General features: G+C 35.6%; 1 long non-coding RNA gene across 1 annotated transcript; it reads right to left on the minus strand.

The window, feature by feature from the left end:
• Positions 1 to 1,558: 1,558 nt before the first annotated feature.
• On the minus strand, positions 1,559 to 3,533 carry LOC134531461 (uncharacterized). Its single transcript, XR_010075001.1, has 2 exons — positions 3,277 to 3,533; positions 1,559 to 1,784 (listed from the first exon to the last, which is right to left on the minus strand). It is a non-coding gene; the product is annotated as an uncharacterized LOC134531461 (long non-coding RNA).
• Between the last annotated feature and the right edge of the window lie 21,951 nt (positions 3,534 to 25,484).

Genomic DNA, 25,484 nt, shown 5'->3' on the forward strand with positions numbered 1-25,484 from the left:
TTTGTTGTTTGAGATTGGTGTAGTGGGTTTAAAATAAGAGTGGTGAAAATTAAGTAGTTAAGATACCTGAAAGTTGACAGAGAGAAATTGGAGGTGTGCTACATTTAAAATGAAACACAAAAAAATGACTTGCATAAACATGGAAGTGTTAATAGTTCATATTAAAAAAAATAAAAATTAAAGTTGTTCTACTCAGAAGTGTATGCAGAATTTTGTTATGAGGGAGGAAGGGGGATGGGGAGGAGGAAAGTGGTATAGAAGCACTTAGCCTGTTGGCTTTATTTTTTTTGGGGGTGGGGGGGGGGGGGGGAATATAGATTTTTCTTTTAAGAATTTTGGGGGAGGCATATATTCCTCTTGCCCCTGCATATACCCCTGGTAGGTTCATTATTAAAACAAGACCTCTTACAATCCTTGTGTTTTCATAAGATAGCCAAGTAACCTAAGAGTTTTTTATGCATATTTGTTATAATGGCCATCAGTCACAATCAGTTACATATTAATTTACTGTATTAGTCTTTTATTTAAGTTAAATTTTACTTAATATAGTTAAATAAGCTGTTTAAATGCTTCATCACATATTTTAAGAAACATGAGATTTGATCTCTAAATACTTGCTCAAAAATTGCTTATTTTAATGTTCACACACATCTAAGCACAGATTTAATGGTTATTGGTTATTCTGATGATAAATAGAAAGATAAGAACAGCGAGTGATGATAAAAATTCATAAGATGCAGAGTGTTGACTGGGGAGGTGCAAGGAATGGAGATGTACCAAACTTTATCGCAAGATGAATCATACTAAGTAAGTCAATATTTGTTCCTGAATTATCTAGCTAAATGCAATGTGTGTCATTTAATTTGTTTGTACTTGTCTCAGTCTCAATAAACATACCTACATTGATTCTAAACTTACAATAATAAAAATTAGTTCAACATATTTTTTTTTTATATTCGTCCACATGAAACAATGTCTATACTGTATACAAATGGGCTCACTGGCAACAACAAGCAGTTGTACCTGCTGGAACTTGCATTGATAGTCAGCTAGTCTAATGAAATTCTTCCATGTTATATCTTGTTTACACAAAAAAAGTAAAGAATGGTTATATACAAGCATTGTGAAATCTTTGACTGGAAAAACCTTGATAATTCTTTTAGTCAGCATACTTTATAGAATCTGTACTTTGTTATTAGCACCTCCTTTATTATAACTCTGCCTCTATGATACCTAGTGTAACCTATACAATTCATACTGGTAATGATCAATATAACAATTTAAAAATAATAAAAAAAAAGATCAGTTGAGCAGCATTCAAGAAAGATAGCTGGCAGCTGATAAACAACATTCAAGAAAGACAGCTGGCAGCTGATGAGAAGCATTGGGAATATGTGCTTCTGAAATGGTAACCAGCAATTTGATTAAAAATGCATCAAAGAACTTTTAAAGAAAAGTTAAAAGGCATGCTAGAGGCATGTGCTAAAATTGCCAATTATGAGAAAATATTGTGTTAAGAAATAATTTTTTGTATACAAACATGGAAATGAGTGAACACTTATTTTCACAATTTCTTTAATAAATGCAACAAACTTGATAACAAAGTATTTATTAAATTGCATAGCTCGTTTCTTCATGTTTCTTCATTTTCTAAGGTTTTCCAACTGCTATGAGGGTGCAATCTGGAAATTCGAAGGGATTTTGATGGTTTCTTAACAATCTTCTCTGCCTTCTCCTCCAGTTCGATAGCTAGCAGAAAGGCAGCAAAGGCCATTGTGTAGAACCTGAAATATTTTCAAACATTAACTAAATTAGTGTAATATAGTTTGGTAGGCTACTAATTGTTAACAAGAGGGCCTGATTAATAAAAATAATTTTTAAGATGATATTATTGAGCTAATATTCCTCGATGTAACGCATAACTGCATTCATTTTTCTTTAATTTCTAAAAACAATTTTAACTTTTCGACTTCTTTTCCAACAATTCTCCATGAGTGTGTTGTAATTCTTCAAGCAGTTAAACTAGAAATATGCCATTTTAATAGCTTGTTAGGTTAGGTAAATCAAAAAATTTAGACATGAGAATGATTGGTTGGCTTAAGTAAGCTACATTAAAAATACTTACTGTGTGATTTTGTGAACTGTTTCTTAAGTTATGTTACCAACAAAAATAATAGGTATAAACTGTAGTGTGGTTGGTTAGGTTAGAGTTAGCTGTGTTACAATATATAATTCTTAAAAACTGTTAAAATGAGTTCACAGTATATTTAATATAACTACCATAACCTAATAAACTGTCTACACTACTTTCAAGTATTTGTAATTAACCTAATCAAACCAGCCATTCCCACCATTAAGTTTGTTAGATGAATTAAAAATAACAAAAAAATAGTGTGGATCTGTGTGAATGGTTAGTTAAGTTAGGTTAGTTACATTAATTGTACTACAAAATATGTTTGGATGGTTGGTTAGGTGAGGTAAGCTTAATTTTCTATTAGTAAAACAATGTTACAGTATTGATAGCCTATGTTAATTATTGGAATTAATGTCTGAAAACTAAAAAATAATTTTAAAAAAACATATGGACATGTAGCTTTTCACCAGATTTACATCATTATACAATATTTAAAATGTAGCTAACCTAACCAACTGTAGACATGAATAGGTTTGCAGTATTTGAAGTGTAGCTAACCACACATAACCAACAATTTAAACAGTAAACAACTTGAAATATCTCAACAGAAATAAGTATCAAGGTTAATAATAGGAACTCAAAATTACCGTTTTCATAAACTTATTTTTATAATAAAGCCTTGCCTCCCCTACATAAAAGCTCGAAATGTTATTTAATAGAATCATCCTGTTTAAGGAGGGGAATTCATAAATAAATTATTCATCAAGTTATTTGTTTTGTGATCAGCCCCACTTGTTAACAATTACCAATGTTAACACATTTAGGTAATAGAGCCAATATGTAAATGAATGAGCAGAAATGAAAAATGTCTTGCACAATTGAACACACAAGGAGGCCGGAAATAGCTTTCTGAAACTAAATAGAGAAGTATACAATTTACTGTCTGAAGTCTACAAGCGCACAGATTAAAAAAAAATAGCATGTTGAGCAAATACCCGAACACAAAATATACATAAGTAGCCTATTTGAACTATTTATAGCTATGTTGAGTTCATAATGTGCGTGTAAATAATATCGCTCTTTAGGTTAGGATTAATTTGATAAGCTATGACACAGCATTTATTAATATTCTTATTACCTACTTTGATCGTATTTAAACCACTTCATAATTATTCCACACAAACTATGCATTGAAAACAATGATCCCATGGTACAATTAATAAACAGAAATAGCATGTTAAGAATAATGTTCGCGTGTTAAATATGCACACACTAACCTAAAACAATTGTTTACGTTTAACTTCATCGCTTTACATCGTACTCGACTATATTTAAAACAATAATGTGCGATTATAATGACATTTTTAGGACGGGAGGACATTATTTTTAAGAGTAATTATATCACTTACCTCACATTCGCTTCGTATCACCAGATCAAATGCTCGTGATATATAACGTAGCTCCGGTGCGATAAATATCACTTGAAAAGTGTGCTCGTAATCAAAGTTTGCGATATATACCGCCACAACGTCATCAATATTCGAAGTTTAACGAAACAGGATGTGTTCGTAATCACGTTGCTGGTTCCTGCGATATTCTTCGCAAACCTTCGTTATTTATCGCAACTTATAACGCAAAGTGTGTGCTCGAATACTTTACATGAGCTTTATTACTATTTCACTGGAGCTTTACGTGAAATGAGTGGGAAGGCTGCGGGATGATTACGAACACCATCGACGACTAGCGTTATTCTTCACGCGGTAACGAAACACGTATCGCATTTGGTGATTACGACCCACCTTGCGATATGCGTTTCGTTATTTTCCACGGTAACGCTAACCTGCGATACGAATCCATGACGTCAGAGAACAAGCAACAATTGAACAATTAATATGTTCGTCGAACAGACTATTTTGTAAGTGAATCATGAATACTTAGTGTTACTGGGAACAAAATAATCTTTTTTAAGGCACTAATTTCTTAAATAAAGTCTTTAAAGCTTTTTTGCTGCCTTTTTCGTAGAAGTTTGAATTAAAAATTCAGTTAAAGATTTCGCGTCGTTATTGTGGCTAACTGCGTCTTGCCATGTAAACATAAACATCGAACGAGAAGCATGTTTAAACATCAATAGAATGAAAATGAGGCCACTCTACAGGTTACAAAATTAAAGGAACAACTAATTACCACGAACCCGTGTCTGTTTTTATTTTACCTATTATTGATATGATATGAAGAATGGAATTTAAAAAATATTTAGTCAAGTTTGGTGTGCTTGTGTAAAAACATAACCTTATACTTCAAAGTTATACATATATGTGGTTAATGATATATTTAAGTGGTTATTAGCATACCTAATAAAAACAACACTTTTTAACATATTTCCAGCGGTGAGCTTTCTAGTTTATGTAATATAATCAGTTAAAATTTTATAAATATGTTTTAATACTCATGTGCTTTCGTGGATTTTATATACAAGTGTTTTGAAGCAATGTTTCCAAGATGATAGTAACAGTACCATTCGTAAATAAAAATAATTTTGCTAATATTTATATCATAGGTCACTCAAACATTTTTTACTCCCTTCGTACACTTGGTAAAGTTTAATTACAGTAAATTATTTAAATTTGTGGTTTTCTTGATTAGAGTGCACATGCCGCTATTAAACAGGACACTGTGTTGAATATTTGTGTTCTCAGTTAAAATAAGCCTTAGAGTGGCACTGATAAAGTTACTGCTGCCCAACAGAAATCATGGTGTGGTTTATTAAGAGCCACAGAGAGTTTGTAGCCAATTTTTCTTCAAATGATGAAAGTGAAGCTTGCATGTATCTGTGGATTTAACTGGCAAAGAGGCTTAACAAACCTTTAGGGACATTAAAAACCATTGACCATTGGCAAATATTAGTTTTCTTATTTTTTTTCTTTAGTGAATATAGCGTTACAATTTTTATGTAAGCAGCAGCCTTCAATTACAATGGAGAAGATATGGGCTACTTTTTGTATTTTCATTTTTTGAAGTCTGTTTTAAACTCTTCAGTGTGTTGGGTTGCATATTCTAAGGATAAAATTAGGCCCATAATGTTTCAATTTAAAAAGATTGACATTTTAAACAGTTATTATGGAACAGTTCTTGAAAATTTTCAGTGTAAGAACAGTTTTTTTTTTAATAATCTGAGGATATGAAAGTTCATTGCTATGTTTTTTTAATTGCTGTTTAATTTAATCTCACCAATGACTTAAACAAGTTAAACTAAGTACTGAGTAATTAGAGTAAGTACTGAGTACTTAAACAACTTTGTTTTCAAGATGGCATTCAAGTTGGTTAATGATCCAACATGTATGTAAATTATTAATATGCTGCAATTATTTTAAAAACTGTCTTGAAATATTCAATAATTGTAATTCTCTCCCCCCCCCCTTTTTTTCCATTAAGATAAATTAATAGATTCCTTTTTCTCAGCAAGTTTATAAATTGATGGTTTAATATGTAAAATAATATTCAGTTTGAACAATTTCTGATGTACATGCATACCAATTATTTAATCCATTTTTTTAAATTCAGTAATGGATCAACATGATATATGCTGCAATAAAAAGAGCAGCTTAAGCAATAGCTGCTAAGATAACAGCTGGCAATATTATCCAAGTTATATTTCTGAGCAGCCTTGACCAAAGAATTATCCAAATCTTCGGTACAGCATCATCATTGGGAATGATGTAGATTCTAGAAGGTGGTTTTGTCCCTCAACCTCTGGTAGACATTATATTGTGGTAGTCATGCATTTTGTTTATCCTATACTTTTCCAAATATTTATTTGAAAATTAAATATATATTTTTTTCAATACTGGTATGCTTCCAATTTTGTTGTTTGAGATTGGTGTAGTGGGTTTAAAATAAGAGTGGTGAAAATTAAGTAGTTAAGATACCTTAAACTGACAGAGAGAAATTGGAGGTGTGCTACATTTAAAATGAAACACAAAAAAATGACTTGCATGAACATGGAAGTGTTAATAGTTCATATTAAAAAAAAAAATTAAAGTTGTTCTACTCAGAAGTGTATGCAGAATTTTGTTATGAGGGAGGAAGGGGGATGGGGAGGAGGAAAGTGGTATAGAAGCACTTAGCCTACTGTTGGCTTTATTTTTTTTTGGGTGGTGGGGGGGGGGGAATATAGATTTTTATTTTAGGATTTTGGGGGAGGCATATATTCCTCTTGCCCCTGCATATACCCCTGGTAGGTTCATTATTAAAACAAGACCTCTTACAATCCTTGTGTTTTCATAAGATAGCCAAGAAACCTAAGAGTTTTTTTATGCATATTTGTTATAATGGCCATCAGTCACAATCAGTTACATATTAATTTACTGTATTAGTCTCTTATTTAAGTTAAATTTTACTTAATATAGTTAAATAGGCTGTTCAAAGGCTTCATCACATATTTTAAGAAACATTTGATTTGATCTCTAAATACTAGCTCAAAAATTGCTTATTTTAATATTCACACACATCTAAGCACAGATTTAATGATTATTGGTTATTCTGATGATAAATAGAAATATAAGAACAGTGAGTGATGATAACAATTCATAAGATGCAGAGTGTTGACTGGGGAGGTGCAAGGAATGGAGCTGTACCAAACTTTATCGCAAGATGAATCATACTAAGTCAATATTTGTTCCTTAATTATCTATCTAAATGCAATGTGTGTCATTTAATTTGTTTGTACTTGTCTCAGTCTCAATAAACAAACCTACATTGATTCTAAACTTACAATAATAAAAATTAGTTCAACATATTTTTTTTATATTCGTCCACATGAAACAAAGTCTATACTGTATACAAATGGGCTCACTGACAACAACAAGCAGTTGTACCTGCTGGAACTTGCATTGATAGTCAGCTAGTCTAATGAAATTCTTCCATGTTATATCTTGTTTACACAAAAAAAAAAGTAAAGAATGGTTATATACAAGCACTGTGAAATCTTTGACTGGAAAAACCTTGATAATACTTTTAGTCAGCATACTTTATAGAATGTGTACTTTGTTATTAGCACCTCCTTTATTATAACTCTGCCTCTATGATACCTAGTGTAACCTATACAATTCATACTGGTAATGATCAATAGTACAATTTAAAAATAATAAAAAAAATATCAGTTGAGCAGCATTCAAGAAAGATAGCTGGCAGCTGATAAACAACATTCAAGAAAGACAGCTGGCAGCTGATGAGAAGCATTGGGAATATGTGCTTCTGAAATGGTAACCAGCAATTTGATTAAAAAGGCATCAAAGAACTTAAAGAAAAGTTAAAAGGCATGCTGGAGGCATGTGCTAAAATTGCCAATTATGAGAAAATATTGTGTTAAGAAATCATTTTTTGTATACAAGATTCCTTACAGACATGTGCATTGTTTTTTTTTTATTCGACAGGCTATTAATAGGTAATATAAATAATTGTTTAATTATAACCATCCATGGAAAAAAATTTAGATATTAAATAATACACTCTTTGTAAATATTTTTCGTTTAAAACCAAAACAAAGTCTGAAATTGCAAAATTTTAAATTAAACTTGTAAACATGAAGCAGCACACAAGCAATTTCCCATGTATGAGATTTACTTGAAATAACACACACAAAAAAAACAATGGTTCAAAAAAGTCACTGCCAGCTCTCTCAGGACAATGAGATCATCTGCTGAAACCAGAAAACAAAAAGTTAACATGTGTTTAGTGTAATATACAAGTTATACTCAAAAGTAACATGTAAATGAGTGAACACTTATTTTCACAATTTCTTTAATAAATGCAACAAACTTGATAACAAAGTACTTATTAAATTGCATAGCTCGTTTCTTCATGTTTCTTCATTTTCTAAGGTTTTCCAACTGCTATGAGGGTGCAATCTGGCAATTCGAAGGGATTTTGATGGTTTCTTAACAATCTTCTCTGCCTTCTCCTCCAGTTCGATGGCTAGCAGAAAGGCAGCAAAGGCCATTGTGTAGAACCTGAAATATTTTCAAACATTAACTAAATTAGTGTAATATAGTTTGGTAGGCTACTAATTGTTAACAAGAGGGCCTGATTAATAAAAATAATTTTTAAGATGATATTATTGAGCTAATATTCCTCGATGTAACGCATAACTGCATTCATTTTTCTTTAATTTCTAAAAACAATTTTAACTTTTCGACTTCTTTTTCAACAATTCTCCATGAGTGTGTTGTAATTCTTCAAGCAGTTAAACTAGAAATATGCCATTTTAATAGCTTGTTAGGTTAGGTAAATCAAAAAATTTAGACATGAGAATGATTGGTTGGCTTAAGTAAGCTACATTAAAAATACTGTGTGATTTTGTGAACTGTTTCTTAAGTTATGTTACCAACAAATATAATAGGTATAAACTGTAGTGTGGTTGGTTAGGTTAGAGTTAGCTGTGTTACAATATATAATTCTTAAAAACTGTTAAAATGAGTTCACAGTATATTTAATATAACTACCATAACCTAATAAAACTGTCTACACTACTTTCAAGTATTTGTAGTTAACCTAATCAAACCAGCCATTCCCACCATTAAGTTTGTTAGATGAATTAAAAATAACAAAAAAAGAGTGTGGATCTGTGTGAATGGTTAGTTAGGTTAGGTACATTAATTGTACTACAAAATATGTGTGGATGGTTGGTTAGGTGAGGTAAGCTTAATTTTCTATTAGTAAAACAATGTTACAGTATTGATAGCCTATGTTAATTATTGGAATTAATGTCTGAAAACTAATAAATAATTTTAAAAAAACATATGGACAAGTAGCTTTTCACCATATTTACCTCATTATACAATATTTAAAATGTAGCTAACCTAACCAACTGTAGACATGAATAGGTTTGCAGTATTTGAAGTGTCGCTAACCACACATAACCAACAATTTAAACAGTAAACAACTTGAAATATCTCAACAGAAATAAGTATCAAGGTTAATAATAGGAACTCAAAATTACCGTTTTCGTAAACTTATTTTTATAATAAAGCCTCGCCTCCCCTACATAAAAGCTCGAAATGTTATTTAATAGAATCATCCTGTTTAAGGAGGGGAATTCATAAATAAATTATTCATCAAGTTATTTGTTTTATGATCAGCCCCACTTGTTAACAATTACCAATGTTAACACACTTAGGTAATAGAGCCAATATGTAAATGAATGAGCACAAATGAAAAATGTCTTGCACAATTGAACACACAAGGAGGCCGGAAATAGCTTTCTGAAACTAAATAGAGAAATATACAATTTACTGTCTGAAGTCTACAAGCGCACAGATTAAACAAAAATGCATGTTGAGCAAATACCCAAACACAAAATATACATAAGCAGCCTATTTGAACTATTTATAGCTATGTTGAGTTCATAATGTGCGTGTAAATAATATCGCTCTTTAGGTTAGGATTAATTTGATAAGCTATGACAGCATTTATTAATATTATTCTTACCTACTTTGATCGTATTTAAAACACTTCATAATTATTCCACACAAACTATGCATTGAAAACAATGATTTCATGGTACAATTAATAAACAGAAATAGCATGTTAAGAATAATGTTCGCGTGTTAAATATACACACGCTAACCTAAAACAATTGTTTACGTTTAACTTCATCGCTTTACATCGTACTCGACTATATTTAAAATAATAATGTGCGATTATAGTGACGTTTTTAGGACGGGAGGACATTATTTTTAAGAGTAATTATATCACTTACCTCACATTCGCTTCGTATCACCACTTGAAATGCTCGTGATATATAACGTAGCTCCATGCGATAAATATCACTTGAAAAGTGTGCTCGTAATCAAAGTTTGCGATAAATACCGCCACAACGTCATCAATATTCGAAGTTTAACGAAACAGGATGTGTTCGTAATCACGTTGCTGGTTCCTGCGATATTCTTCGCAAACCTTCGTTATTTATCGCAACTTATAACGCAAAGTGTGTGCTCGTAATCAGCCCGCTGGTCGCTGTGTGTTCCTCTGCCCGAGACTCTAACGCAGGCCGCCCGGCTCCAGATAGGTGAGCCTCCCAGACCCTACTCCCTGGTCCGTTGTGAACAGGGCAAATATGTGCGTGGAAGGAGGGAGAGCAGTTTTGATGTACATACACCTAGCAAGTTACTGAAAAAAAATTACAAGATCATTCTTGTGGGTTCATAATTTTCAAAGTAAGCAAGTGCCGACCCAGCTTCAAATTTTGGGAGGGGAGATTGGGGAATAAGGGGGAGGGGGGAGTTTTGGGTGTTAGGCATGGAATATCTATCGTTTAAATAGGGATTCAGAAACTTTGAAATTTGAAGCCTCATAAGCCCCATAAGCTATTTTAATTCATTGCTCACGTATTGAAAGATTTTTTATATATCCAGTTAGTTTTGGATATGGGGGTAGTGGGGTGTGGTTTCAATCGCTCCCATAGGACCAGCACTGAAAAGAATTCTAATATCTTTAAATACACGAAGATATCTTCAGATCAAAGAGGTCTATGTGTAATTTGTAAGCAGTGACCTTTGTTTGTTAATTATTATGGTAGCTACACGGTGACATCGTAAAAATGTAGTTAGGATTTTCTTTCTTGTTCAACTTACTTTGCTTCTTGCTGTAGATTTAAACATTCCTCGTTCCTGCAAAATTTCTATAGTCTGAAAGGACATAGCGACTATAATCTGGGTTTTATTAATTTTTTTTTAGCTTTATGGCTGCGCTATATTTTTTTTTGTATATTGAGTAAATAATGTTTCTAAGTTGTAAGAAATGTATATGTAATAGTAAACGCCTAGAAATTTTCGCGGGTTGAATTCCACAGTCATCTTTATAGTACTTTTGCAAATATGAACTGCCACTAGACGTCTTACAGGTCTATCTGTGATTCGGTTATTCTTTGACCAAGGGTGTTCCATTGGCTCACAGTTATCCACATAAGTTGTGGGCCAATCACAGAAGCGGCACAAAGTCAAAAAAAAAATGTGTGCTAGGAATCCACGTGCGACAAAAGTGAAACTTCTTGTTTATTATGTTTCTTAGGTTTAGGAAGCATAAAAATTCTCTTTGGCTAAGGTCGCAGATAAAACATATATATTTGCAAGTATGCGAGCGCAACATTATGCAATTGCGCAAGTATGCAAATGTGAAAGTATGTGAGTGTGCAAGTATGCAAATGTGTAAGTATGCTGTGTCATTTCTACCTCTCCCCTGCCGTCTCCTCCTCTATCGGTTCCCCACCGCGTACCTAAATATTCCTATCGTGTGAGCGAAACGCGATCGAAAATTGTAGCCCCCTCAGAAAAGAAGTTTCACTTCAAAACAGTTTGAATTCAAAACTATTGCTAGTTGAAACCGTGAATTTCTCCGGTATATGATGATAGCGTGTAGACACTTGTATGGCGCAGGGTGGAATGCAGGTAGACGAATAATGGTGTGTGATTGGTGGCCCCGGCGACACCACAGCGAGGGAGGCCTGGTGCGACGAGGTTTCGCGCACATCATGCCTCAGACGTGACCGGTGTTCGCTGTTGAGGCGGCGAGCTTGACCCAGTTCGGGGTCTCGCCAGCTCCGGCAGGGTCGCTCCTGCTGACCTCAGCAGCCCGCGGGCCGTAGCCTCTCCGCCTGCTGCTCTTTCTCTGTACGTTTCCCCTTCGTCTTTCTGTCTTTGCCATCCCTATTTCTCTCTCGCTTGCTCGCTTTGTTTATTTTCTCATTTACTCGCTCTTACTATCTCTTTCTCTCCCTCTTTCTCTTTCTTTTTCCCCTTCGTCTTTCTCTCTTTGCCTTTCTCTCTCACTTGCTCTCTTTGTTTCTCATTTACTCGCTCTAAAAATCTTTTTTTCTTTCTGTTCCTCATCTTTCTTTTTCTATTCCTTTCTTTTCCTCTTTCTATTCCACTCTATTTCTATTTCCCTCCGCCTTTCTCTCTTTGCTTCTACAGTGCTCCTTCTAACCATCTCTATTTCTCTCTTACGTGCTCTCTTTGTATCTCATTTGCTCACTCTTACTATTACTTTCTCTTTCTATTCCTCTCACTCTTTCTTTTTCTATTCCTTTATCTTCCTTGTTCTAATCCTCTCTCATCCTCTTTCTGTTTCCCTCTCTCTTTCTCGCTTTGCCTCTACAATGCTCCCGCTATCTAACTCTATTTCTCTCTCATTTGCTCTCTTTCTCTATTTTTTTTCTAATTTACTCTCTCTTTTTCCCGCCTCACGCAATCCGTCGACATAACCAATACTGCGATGGCTGATGTGAGAAGATCTCACGAGTTCAACCACCTTTCAATAAAATCATTAGAATTAATCTTAGATCAGGTTGTATTATGTAGGAGTCATGTTACTAAAAAAAATCTATAATTCTTACTTCAAAATAGAATTAGATAAATCTCTGTAAGGAAAATTAAAATTACCTAATGGATTAGCCTGTAGCTGCGCTAAAATATTTCAGTTGTTTAAATATATTCAGTTTTCTATGACTTGGTCCACACAAGTTTAATATGTGACTTGTACAGCATTTTTATAAAGGGCTTCGCCTACCTGGACACACATACTGTGAATAGAGCTACAGGAAAAAAAACTACGCGATTTTAAAACTACTCAGGATATCAGAGGTCTTTTTACGAAAAACGTTTAAGATCTCTGAGGGCCGGAAAATAGTTTTGTTTCTGGATTAAGTTTTTAAACTTAGTTTTTTGAACTAAAAGGCGTGTTTTCAGAGAAAGTTCTAGACATAAAACAATCAGTACAGATTCTTAAAATCACTTTGGGGACTTGCATTACACCTTAACCTTCATTTCTCCGCCATATAATAGTTACGGTCACCGCTACAATCACATAGCTGTCCCATGGACGACGAGAAGACTGCGCACCAGTTCAGAGCCTTGCGCTTAGAGGCGACATCGCGTTAGAAGCCACAGCGAGCGTCGCACTTATCATTCCGCCTCACTAACACAAATACACCCGTGACTAAGCTGGACGCGTTGGCCCAAATATACAACGTGTGTATGTACATACATATAATTATTTAATTAAAATTACGACAGTCAGAAAGTTAACAATGTTTAGCACTGTTTCAACTTTATTTGATGCAGTTAAACGAACAATTATCATGTATATATTATTTAGTTATACGTATATGTTGTAGCTTTCTCGAAAACGTTTCTGATGATGTTGTTTAATTTTTGGATTAACTATGTTCTAAAGCAAAAACTCGATAAAGCTAGGTCAACTATAGGGAAATATCTTTTTAACATACATTTTTTTTATGACTTCAATGTTACAAAAAGCCAATAATATACAAAAAATTATATATATAATTGAGACTTGTATTTCGTAGAGTAAAGAAATGTACACGAAATAGATATTAAAATGGGTACTTTACTTGCCATTGCGTTGTAATGGAGCAATTAACGTGTCTAATTATTGGCCAATGCAAACGTTATTACTTTGCCCACAAGGTTTTTGCATTAACGTTTTTACAATAAATGAATTTTATTCTAGGCTAATTTTTAGCTGAAATGAATAGTTTGGTAAACTTATTTACTGAAAAACGAATTTATGGCAACTTACTTGGATTCTACCTTTGTCCGTAATATACGATCAGTATATATGTTCATATAATTGTTTGAACTTTCTTATAACAAGTTTTAAATTATATTTTCATTCATTTTGTTAGTAAAATAAAACATACAAAGTAAGAAACATTTCACAAGTCTTAAATTACTTACATTTTTCATAGAAGTATAAGAACCTATGAAAGTCTTTTCGAAATTGTGACATTTATCTTTAGCAGGAAATAAGCTAGGACACGCATTAGTTTACCTCCATACCTGAATACTTCACTTCTAATTCGGACAGTCCATGTGATGTCATTCCGGGGGAAAGTACATATATAAGTAAACTTAAGTGCGATGCTCGCTGATGCTTCGAGCGCGGTATCGCCTCTAAGCGCAAAGCTCTGAACTGGCGCGCGGTCTTCTCGTCGTGCCTAGAATAACTATGACATTTGAGTGGTAACCATAACTTAAGATGGCGGAGAATGAAGATAAGGATGTAATGCAAGTCACTTGAGTGCTTAGAACTACATATTTATCTGTACCAGGTGTTGCGTGCCTAAAAATTATCCTGATAACATTCATTTTATCACTTTTAACCGTAAAAAAAATAACATTTTAAAAACGAAAAGGAACATCTCATTCACCCTCAGCACATATTTAAATGATTTTCGTAAACAGACGCCACTCTTGGATATCTTGATCAGTTTTCAAAACGCGTGGTTTCTTCTGAAGTTCTGCACACCGTTATGTGTACCCAGGTAGACGGGGTTTTTTTTTAAGGGGAAGCCAAACCACTCCCCACCCCCACTACCACACCCCTCCTCGGGGAGCTATTACGAGAGTCAGTGGTTCGCTCCTCTTCTGCTCGCAGCCGGGATTTGAAGGTCAGAGTTGCAGTTCTGCGCCAAGTGCGCAACCTTCAGACGCGCGGAGTGTCCGAGGACGCGAAGGCTCCTGGTTACTGGTAATATGGGAAGGGGGGCGTTGCAGACATCCCTGGCAGAGAGTCCCGCCTGGCAGTCGACTGCAACTCGGAGCAATCAACCTACACGCGGGACATGTTCTCTGTCCCCACAACCAGGGACGTGGCCAGGCAGAGGTCAGTGGGGTCCGGGCCACTCCCTTCCAGGATTTAAATGAAAACAAAAATGGGGTGTGGCTGTGTCATGAACACGGCCGTGTGTCATACGTGAATACGTGTACTTAACATGTAATATTTTGTTTACAAAATATAAAATACGCTATTTTATTTATGTTATAATCATGTTTGAACACTAAGAAGTCGCGTATAGGCCCACATAAATTTATTTTTATTTTATTTTAACACCATATATTCACTGAAACTATTTTACATTAATGTTTTATTTATGCAATCATGATGATGAGATCTGACGATTGAAACTCAAACAAACGTCGTAGATTCTTCGAGTCAAAAGTTATACCAAATGGAAATGTCAAAACGCAGCAAAATTACCTCAAAATGGTGGTGCTTCCCCCTCCACCGCGCGCGATGCGTCACAGTCCTCACTTAGCGTAACGGATTCTTTGATCCTTTAGCTATCCAGTGGTGTAATTAAATTTTAGATGGAGATGATAGATATGTAGCTGAAACACAAAACTGTATCCCCCGATTTTAGCATTCGTTTTTTTAATTGCCTCCCATTATGGAAGCAATTTTAAAGACGTATTCACGTCAAAAAGAAAAATTAGTGAAGGACTACGAAAATCAGACCAACTTCGCTATATACGGTTTCAGAGAGTTTTATTTGTATAGATAGTTGTAATCCTTATAGTGAGTGCACTACAATAAATGCATTTTCTCCCACATCTATCCCAACATGCCTCATACACAGCAGCAGGAATTGTCTATATTTAATGCCGGCTTACACACATGTTACTGTAAGCATGTCTTTCATACAAATTTTGCATGTGTGTTTTGTATTAAATAACATGTATATATGTATTTATGACTTGTATTAACGAAAGCATCAAACAATTGACTTAGTAAAAAGTATCAACACCAAATTTAAAAAAAAATTCAAATGTACAGTTTTCTTTTCTTAAGCAAAATCATTACTTAAATTTTTATGTGTAAACGTTAAACTTCTAAAAGTTTAATGTTCCCTGAGATTTTAGTGACAATTTTCTTTTAAAACTCAATTAAAAAGAAAACTTACTCTTAAGAATTATATAATGGTGCCCTGCCACAACCCTGTTGTTGATGCAGTGACAATACCAATTCCAACAACAGCCACAACAACAGAGCACGTTCCTTGAATGACTCTCACAGTGGAGAAGATTGATTGAATACAATTTTATGAACACACGACATTGCTGGTATTTTGAATGACGTTCCGCGAACTGACTTCTGTTCCCGTCATCAGGCACAAACATACTTAGAAGAACAGATGATATGTGTGTTCGATCCCTATCCTGGCGTGGCCAATGACAGGTGAGCACTCATCTCATGATCCCGCACCTAAGAGCTTATGATAGTGGCTGGAGTCTTGCTTCGAAGGTTGTCGGTTTACAATTTTATTTTCAGTATAGGCCTATTATTTTCTGTTTTCATTAAAGTTATAAAACGTGTATGTTCATAAAAATGTTTTGAAGAAACAACAGGTTTTTTTTGTATTATACATATGTTCCTGCAAAACGCAGAACGGTTATAATTTATGGTTAAAAATGTTGTTTTACTAGTTCTGAAGCGTGGCTGCACTACCTCATAAACCTAAAAATAGCGTAACCTTTCTTAGTGAGGTAAGAAACGAACATAAATAAATTTCAAAATTAGATTTTATTATTATGTTTTTGGAACTTCAACATAACTCCGCGCACTCATTGTTTGCTGTAGGGGTGTGTTTGTGTTATTTGGGGGGGGGGGGGGGCAGGACGGATGGAGATGTATCGTTTATAGTGTTTACCTATTTTTTTCTGACTACAGCTGGCTCTTTCCAGGTATTTTCTTTTATTATTCAGTCGCTACGCCAAGGAAGGAACGCGACATCGAAATATCACGTGGTTGAAGTAATTGCGGGTTTCACCCAAATGACGAACAAAAATGAACGATTTTATGTAAATAAATTTTCTGATCATTTCCTTTACGCCACAAATAAGATAGCCACGTGTGTTTAATTTATTTTTCCATCGACGAGTTTGAGAGAAATAGATCCTATCAAAACTAAACTTCCATTTGAAAAAAATCATTGTGCGTGAACACATATCAAAGATATCAAAGATACATTTTGTAAAGGAAAACTTTGAAATTGGTGAAACGCCTGCCTAAAAATCGTTCCGAAACTAAATACTAATGAGTTCAGTAACGTTGCGTCCGCGACATCATGGAAATGGAAAATCGTTCCCACGTATTTTGCTGCACAGACGTCAGATATGTCGAACGCGCTTGGCTGGGAAATTATTTTATTCGCGTCGCATACATCGCGTCGCGGCCACAGCGTTATTTTTATATTCCAACATATGTGTCTAGGAACGTCTGTATCCTAGGTAAAGGTTTGTCCATCAATGTTAGAAGTGGTCTGGAATTTATGAAGGGCTCAAAGTTCACGTTTTTTTAAACAAACTTTCTTCATGTTGGCAGTATTTAGTATGAATTGGTATAAACGGAAGGAGGAACAACACCTGCGCCGTCGACACGCTCTGTGATAGGACGATAACAGCAACAGAGTCCCTTTGACCTCACTACTTTCAACGCCATCCCCCCCCCCCCCTGTTTTACCCCTCATCTAAAAAACACAAAAATTCAGTCGCCAGTCATGATGTAAAAAAATATTTTTCTAACTTAGAAAGTTATTTAAAAAGTTGGCTAATTAGAGCAAATAACTTTCTAAGCGAGCAGAGTATCTTTTTTTTTTTTTTTTTTACAATGTTAATAGTCAAGATTACCCGATTAATAATTGTTGCCGCATAAGTCGTGCATGTTTGATTGTAACCTATTTTTAATTGTTATAATTATTATATTAATGTTATTCGTGATTGAGTAGCCAAACATTTTAGAAACCGTATTTAATAATTATGTGACAAGTGGGTATTTAAAAACTTTTGAAAAATTGCCTGCAACTGAAAAACTATCACACGTTTTGTATTTTTTTACAACTAAAGCACAAATATATTTCGGGGGTTTCTTAAGCGATGGCAGTTTGTAGTGAATGACCCTGAGAACAAAGTTTACCTGCTTAAATAATAAGAAATGAAGTTTCATCTTTATGACCAATGCCCTTTTCCAGGGTTAGCAAAATGATACAATAAAAGTTAAACAAGAGTATATAAAAGGGCATTCGGGGACAGGTTCCAGGCTGTGGAGCGTAGATCCGACCGACCTCTGACGTCACGGCGGTCATTTTTGGTGTAAAATTTCCACAAAATTCTTCAAAATTGACTTAATATTCATAGAGATTTCCCTATTTCGGGGGGAAAATTTTCGTTTTGAAGGAAAATTTCCTTTCATTTCTCAAAAATTCGAAAATTCGAAATTCCTCAAAACATATTTGCCTTAGAAAAACTGAAAATTCCCAAAAGTGGCTTAAGCCTCCCTAAAATGTCGAGGTCATAACCTTGACCTTGACCGTAAAATTGTAATTCTTTGATTTTTAACGGGAACATTCCGAAAAAATCCCCAAAAATTTAAACCATCTCGGTCCTCGTTTATATTCCCGACGAGAGTAAAAATGTACTTTATTTATAAAAATATTTCAAAAATTCTGAATTACAGTTTAAAATTTTAATAAAAATCATGGTTACGTCACATCTTGGATTCTATAACCTTCCGACATTTTGAACAGTGACGTCACGTCCGTTATCTTAAAAATCCGTAATTTTCATTATATAAAACCGAGAAAAAATTTAAATTAATAAAAAAATTGTAACAATAAACTTTCGATAAAAAAAACATTGAAAATTCTGTTCGAAACGGTGAGGTCATTCAATTAAAAATGGCGATGGATCCTTCCTCCACGGAATCCACCAGCAGACTGACCTCCTTCCACTAATGCCAAGGAATACATTACTTCAGTCAGTATGGTGTCATGGCGGCCATCTTGTTTTCGTCTGCTGAAGAACACCATCTCATTTTCGTCGTCTGCTAGAATGCGCCGTCGTCATATTAGTTAAATTCATACCTGCTAGAGTGCAGTAGTATTTATTGCCAGGGAGCCCACCATCTTTTGTTGTTCATCTAGGACGCCAACTTCAAATTCTGTCATTTTTAGATAGAATTTCGGAAAAAAATTCCAAAATTCGTCAAAAAATTTATTTGTCAAAACAATAGTTGATTCGATTGATTGCTATCCTTGGTTGGATCCATAAATTATACAATAAATTGTAATTTAATTTAAATTACCAATAAAATGACAGGTTCGAGAAATAAAACAACAAAATTGCAAATAAAAAATTTATTACGTAAATTCTGCTCTACCACAGGAACACTTGCGAAAGTTAGCAATTTAATAAACATTTAGTGCTGCATTGACTTAAATTAATTATCAGCTCCAATCGGTTTACTTAAGACAGAGACCAGCCAGATCCTTTACTGACATACGTAGTATTTCTCTTACCGGCATAGTTTCTCGATACTGTTTTTAACATGCTGCTTTATATCGTCAGAACTGTAAATGAGAGTATTCATAGTCTTGAAAGCGCACTTCTTTTCTTGATCCTCAAATGGATACGGTCTACCATATACACAGTCCAGCCACAACTTATATTTTAAAGGTCCGCACGTTGCTACTTAATTAGTAAGCTGATTGATAATATTCTGCTTGATATCGTCCAGAAAAGTACAAATGTAAATTGACTTATTTAATGTATTTAGATAATAGTAGTCTTTCGAAACTCCACGAAATACAGATTTCGCCAAGTGGAATCTATTATCATTTACCTGTAATGCACCGAGAAGAGTCTTGGGTTTAGTTTCATGTCCAGGCGTCATAGCCATTTGTTGCTGAACGTCGTCTTGTGCGCTTGTACGCATACGAGTCTCCAACCTAAACCGAGGAATCTAAATGTCTGCAGGTAGTTCCACAGTAGGCACATAGACTTCGTCTTTTAAGTTTTTCTCATGTCGTCTCAAACTGTCAATACGTGTGAACCAAACATGACACTTATCACAGCGAAACTTCATACGAGAAGGATTCTTCGTAGATTTACTTCTCCTGTGTCTTCGAGAATCATGGGAAAATGCGAACGACATATCGTAGTAGCCGCAAGGATGTCTAGTCAATGAAGATGAACCTTTCAGACCCGAACTAGATACGGATGTCACTGCAGTTGTACCAATTCCCGGTGTATTCTTATGCACATCGATGCATCGTTTTTGCAACGAAACCTTTATTTTATGCTGTCTAGCACGACCTTTGCATGTCTTCAAGTGCGTTTTCATATTATCTTTACTGGTAAATTGCTTATGGCATTTCTCACAGCCAAACATTTTGAGAGGAAGATTCTTAGCACATTCTCTCTTCTCGTAACGTCGAAAATTACTGTTGTTGGAGAAAATCTTGTCACAGTAACAACGTCGATGCTTACTAGTTGTTGACGAATCACTAACCATATAAGTATCCTTCGCTGGCGAAACGTCATTCATCGACGTTTCCTCAGGACTTAGAGTATCTTCTGCTGTTGGAACCATGCCTGTTGAAGTCTGCTCGAATATTGTCCTTGTCGATGATAACACAATCCATCGGGATTTGCGTCACCATCGTCGCAAACATTAGGGTCCTCGATTTCGATGGTAAAAATTCCATCGATTCCTGCATAGTTGTCGTCGACAATGCCACAGGGATCTGCGTCGCCATCGTCGTCGTCGCTGGCATCAGGGTACCCGTCTACAAGTTGAGTGTTTTCAAGAATCTGTACTTGTTATTTCATATCTAAAATAACTATTCTGAAAACACGCGTTTTTTTACTCAATCTATATAAAAAAAAGATTCCCTTTGAAAACGAAACTCTGGAGCAGAAGTACTCATTTGTCCTCAGCGCATTCTTAAATACGTTTAGTTACCAGACCTCACTCGGACATGTTGAGCAGTTTTCAAAACGCAAGGTTTCTGCTGCAGCTTTGCACAATGTGTGTCATTGTAGTCGGGGGCTATTGGCCTTTACGCAAATACTAGCCGTGTGCCCGATCGGAAAGAATTTGATCCTCATTATTGATGAATTTCCATAAACACTGATAGAAATTATTTTTATTTATGTACAGGGGCCTAAACACCAATTCACATGTTTCTAACTTCAAAAATGACGTACTTCTACACAAAATTTCATTCCCTATTTAACCCCCTTAGGAGATTACTTTTGGAAAATACTTTATTTGTAGGGTCTGGAAAAATTCGCTGTTTCACTTACCTCCAGGACAGACTCTACAATCCTCTATGTACTCGGGCCAATTACACCTCTTCAATGGCTACTGACTCGTTACACCTGTTTTCTGGGGCTGCTTGTTATTCGATACTTTTTTTTTGTTGGTAAACTGTGGCCAAATCACCGAAGCGATACGAATCCGCGAATTTTTCCAGACTTTTTTAATTAGTGCTCCCTTACGTTACATAAGGAACTCCCATGGAACATTTCATACTTCTAGAGACCAACCGGTTTTTAAGTATGCGTTGTCAGTCAGTCAGCGCTAGATCTATATCTTTGAATATATATACTGCATAGAAGTCGCAAGTGGATAGGATTTACTCTACGTTTTTCAGGAGCGTATGATGAGCAGCTTGGGAACTTCACCGCTGCAGTGCGCTGCCGTAACGCCCTGTATCGTCTTAGTTGTTATTTACACGTTAGAGCGCAGCACTGTCGCCCGCTGTCATTCCCCGCACCCCCCATCCATCATTCACTGCAGCTCAAGGTCGTTCAGCGGGAGGGGGAAACGGGTGTTTGAAGAGTTCGACACTTGTCCGCTAGGGACCACCACAAGTAGATGCCCTAGAGATGGTGGCGATTGCGGCGGTGAATTAACCAACTACCTCAAACTCGTATTAGAAATTTTAACCTGGGCTGGCGACTTCTATACAGTATATATGTATTCAAAGGCTATATTGAGTAGATGTACACACAGCAGGGAGGGGGGAGGGCGCGCGTGTAGTTTGTGCGCCGCGGGACGGGAGAGGAGAGGGAACTGGGTCAGCGGGTCACTGTCACGTGGGAGGAAGGGAGAGAGGGCGCGACCCTTGGACGTCCTCCTCCCTTCGGTCCTGGGCGAGGTCGGCCCCTGACAGCCTCGCCCGCCGGGGCTCCGCCACTGCAGCGGAGCCGCACGTGTGCCGGGGGCGACCTTCGAGGCCTGGAGCTCGCCCGGACCAGTAGCTGGCGCTGGGCTCAGTCCCTCTGCCGACGCCATCCTACCGACCCTTCCTTCCCTTCTTACCCACCGCACTCCACTCAGTCCCTTCATTTGTCATTTAGAGCATGTCCTATTTTCCGTTGCAGCTTCGGTACGAACCATGGAGCTAATATACAATGCTCCTTGGTACGAACTTGGCGTTTGAAATGTGCGCTATATAACTTCCCACAGATTAAAAGAAAAGAGCGCGTGCAACTCAATACACGTGATAGAAGTGAAACTTCTTTGGCAATTCAAACCTCGACTCGTATGTATATCGTAAGGGGGAAAACAGCAGATAAAGAGAGAGAGAGAGAGTGAGACAGACAGAGAAAGAAGAAAATTGTCTAAAATTAACACAGCGCGGGGTTTTTGGTTTTCATTTCTTTTTCAGGTGTTTAAGAATCCTAACCTTTTTTGTATTTGTTAGAAATTTGATTAAAATAATAATAAATTAATAAAAATGAACTTAAGTTATTATTACTCAGTTCAAAATAACTGTTCAGGATATTCATAATATTGAATAAACAATAATAATTAATTAACAAAAAATATTATTCATTGTTGAAATACTGACACAATAAAAAAAAACTTTCCGTGGAACTGTTTATACAAACAATTTTGCAGTTTGGAAGACGCCAAATCTCTGAATGAAATATGAAATTCATAACAGGTAACAGACTCTATCTATGCGGGAAATGCAGGGACTGTCTCAGCAGCGCTCTCTACGCTGCTGGTTGAACAAGGAGTAACACGAGCACGCTGGTAGCAAATATAAAATTCAAGGCATTCGCAGCTGACTGAATAGAATACCTATATAAATTTTCTGTAACCAGCAGATGAATACACTCTCTGTCTTATTCTTTCGTACATCTATCTATCTTGGTTGTATTTTTTTTTTTTTTGCGTGTGACAAATCATAGCATAAGTAGGACAACGAAAACGAGATAACAATGTATATAGCATATGTAGTGCTCTCTTTATATCTATCTCTTAATATCTCTTTGACAAAGTTCCATTCTCTGTCCTTTTTGTGGCACAAACGTTTCAAAACAACGTTTCACGAAAACGTTGATTAAAATTCAGCCTTGAAATTTACTTCTCATCGCGCCCAAAGAAATTTCACTTCAAAAACAGTGTTATTTGTTGATGACTTGCCGACATTGCGCAAGACAAGAAAATAATGACCAAAGATTTTATTTTAAATTCCTCGTAAAATGTCAAAATTTAGTTTTAAAGTACGTTAGGATTTCCACTAGACATTTTTTTTTCTGCCTTATAACATCCATCATTGTAACGTATGTACAGAGTTATGAAAGACGTGTGAGATAATTATAATAGTGTAGATGTGGTTTTGAAAAATTACACTGGCCGACATGAACCAGGAGGTATATTTAAAAAAAGGTTTGAGGTAATTTTTTTTGTATTCCTTTGTAGACATTTTGTGTTTCCTCGCAATAGTACGACACAATAACTATCACACCCAATTTGACTAACGTCTATAAATATTATTTTATTAAAAAAGAGTTAAGTAATCTCAGCCAAAGAAATAAAATGAAAATTGTGGATGTATTCCAGAGGCTTATTTCAAGATTTTAACTGATAAGTTAAGCCTATAAGCTGCAATATTATATATTTATTCTGGTGCCAAATTAGACTCCAAATACATGGGCATAACCAGCATGAGGTCGTGAGTTTATTGGCTGCTCCCACATTTCTTCTTCTATGCTTGTTGCGGATAATTACGTCAGATGTTCTTAAGGAGGTTTTTCATTAGCTTCTAGTACTTCAGAGCGTGCGAAATAAAGCGAGAACCAATGACAAGGGCCGTTTGAGTTTAAGAACTGCTGCACTATACTGGCAACAAATAACGTCGATTGTGTTGGTATCTAGTTATGCAGCTATTTTTATTTTCTCTCAACTGTCCTGTATACTTTTTTTTATGTGTCGATATACTCTATCTCAAAAATCGTTACAGACATTGTTACTTTGAAAGGGTCTGTTCAATATTAATTACCACTGTAGTGACAAAGGTTTTGATGAACAATGCGTAGGGACCAGAGAATTTTGCACTTTCAGTGACCTCTAGGATAGACTCCACAGTCCTCTTGTATACTCAGGCAAGTGCGGCCTGTTCATTGGCTACCGATAGGTGAGACGTTTCAAATAGTAGCATTTGATTAGTTTATTATTTAATTGAGGGTTTTTCACTGGCCAGCAGTATTTCCTATGAACTGTGTGCCAATAGCGGCATTAGCTTAGAGATATATATTTCAATGTTATCATATCACGAAAAGAATCAGCAAACTTTTCCAGTCCTTATCAATTGGTGTAGAGGTCATGATATTCGCGTTTGGGTGTTAAGAACAATCATTTCTATGTTCTTTAAATGATCCTTACAATGGGGAATTTTGATTCAATACAATTCTTTGGACATATGCCATTGCAGCTTTGCAATTTGTGTGATGAAAAAAAAAACAATAATGCAAAATTAAAAACCCTTGACAACACAGCGAACAGATGGATCCAACGGTGAAACTAAACACAACAACGACAGCACAGAGGAACACAGTCGATCTTTAGCTGTCAAACAATAGAAAACCCCGGGGAAGGAATTTAGTCATGAAAATTTAAACAGCACAGAATAACACAGTGAGCCAACATCGACGAGACAGTTTCAACAAGAATAACATTAAATGGAGACAGACAACAAACCGGCACAACAAAGCTGTCGTTGTTGTGTTGTCCATAATAGCTGTTTAGTTTCATTGTTTGATCCATCTGTTCGTTGTGTTTTCCATGGTTTCTTATTTTGCATTCTTGCATTTGTTCATGACAAACAGCGCGATATTCCAATGGCGTAAGTCAAAAGAATTGTATTGAATCACGTCTATGCTGAAAACAATGCTGCGTTTTGACAAATTACTGTTGAAGTGAAGAAGCAGTCCCTCTTGCGCGAAAGATCAAGGGCACGCTGAGAAGCTGGAAAGTTGCTCCTCGTTGAAAAAAAAGACCTACCTTGACATAATTCCGGCTCTAGTTCATACACTTACATAAATCATCTCGATAGATTGGGTACCTTGAGCCACTTATATTTTCCATCATAGTCATCTCCTTCCAGGCGTTGTTTTGTTGTTCTGGTATAATCTAGCTAAATATGTTGCTTTCCATGAACTGTTTCACGAGCGTGCGGTGATAACGCCCATCGTTTCTTGTTGCAGATTCTGGACGCTGCAGGTCCGTGAGGCCAAACACTGAGGTAGGATGATTACCCGCCTGCCTTTTAGCATACACTGTAAGCAAACTATGTAAATGTAACTGACATAACTATGTAAAATTAGAGATATTTGCACATTTGTACATTTACATGATTGTACCTCTATCGCTACAAAAAAAAAGTTCGCATTTATTCTGGGTTCGGATTCTCGCTCGA

This window comes from Bacillus rossius, chromosome 3 (assembly GCF_032445375.1).
Source record: "Bacillus rossius redtenbacheri isolate Brsri chromosome 3, Brsri_v3, whole genome shotgun sequence".
NCBI classification, from domain to species: Eukaryota; Metazoa; Arthropoda; class Insecta; order Phasmatodea; family Bacillidae; genus Bacillus; species Bacillus rossius.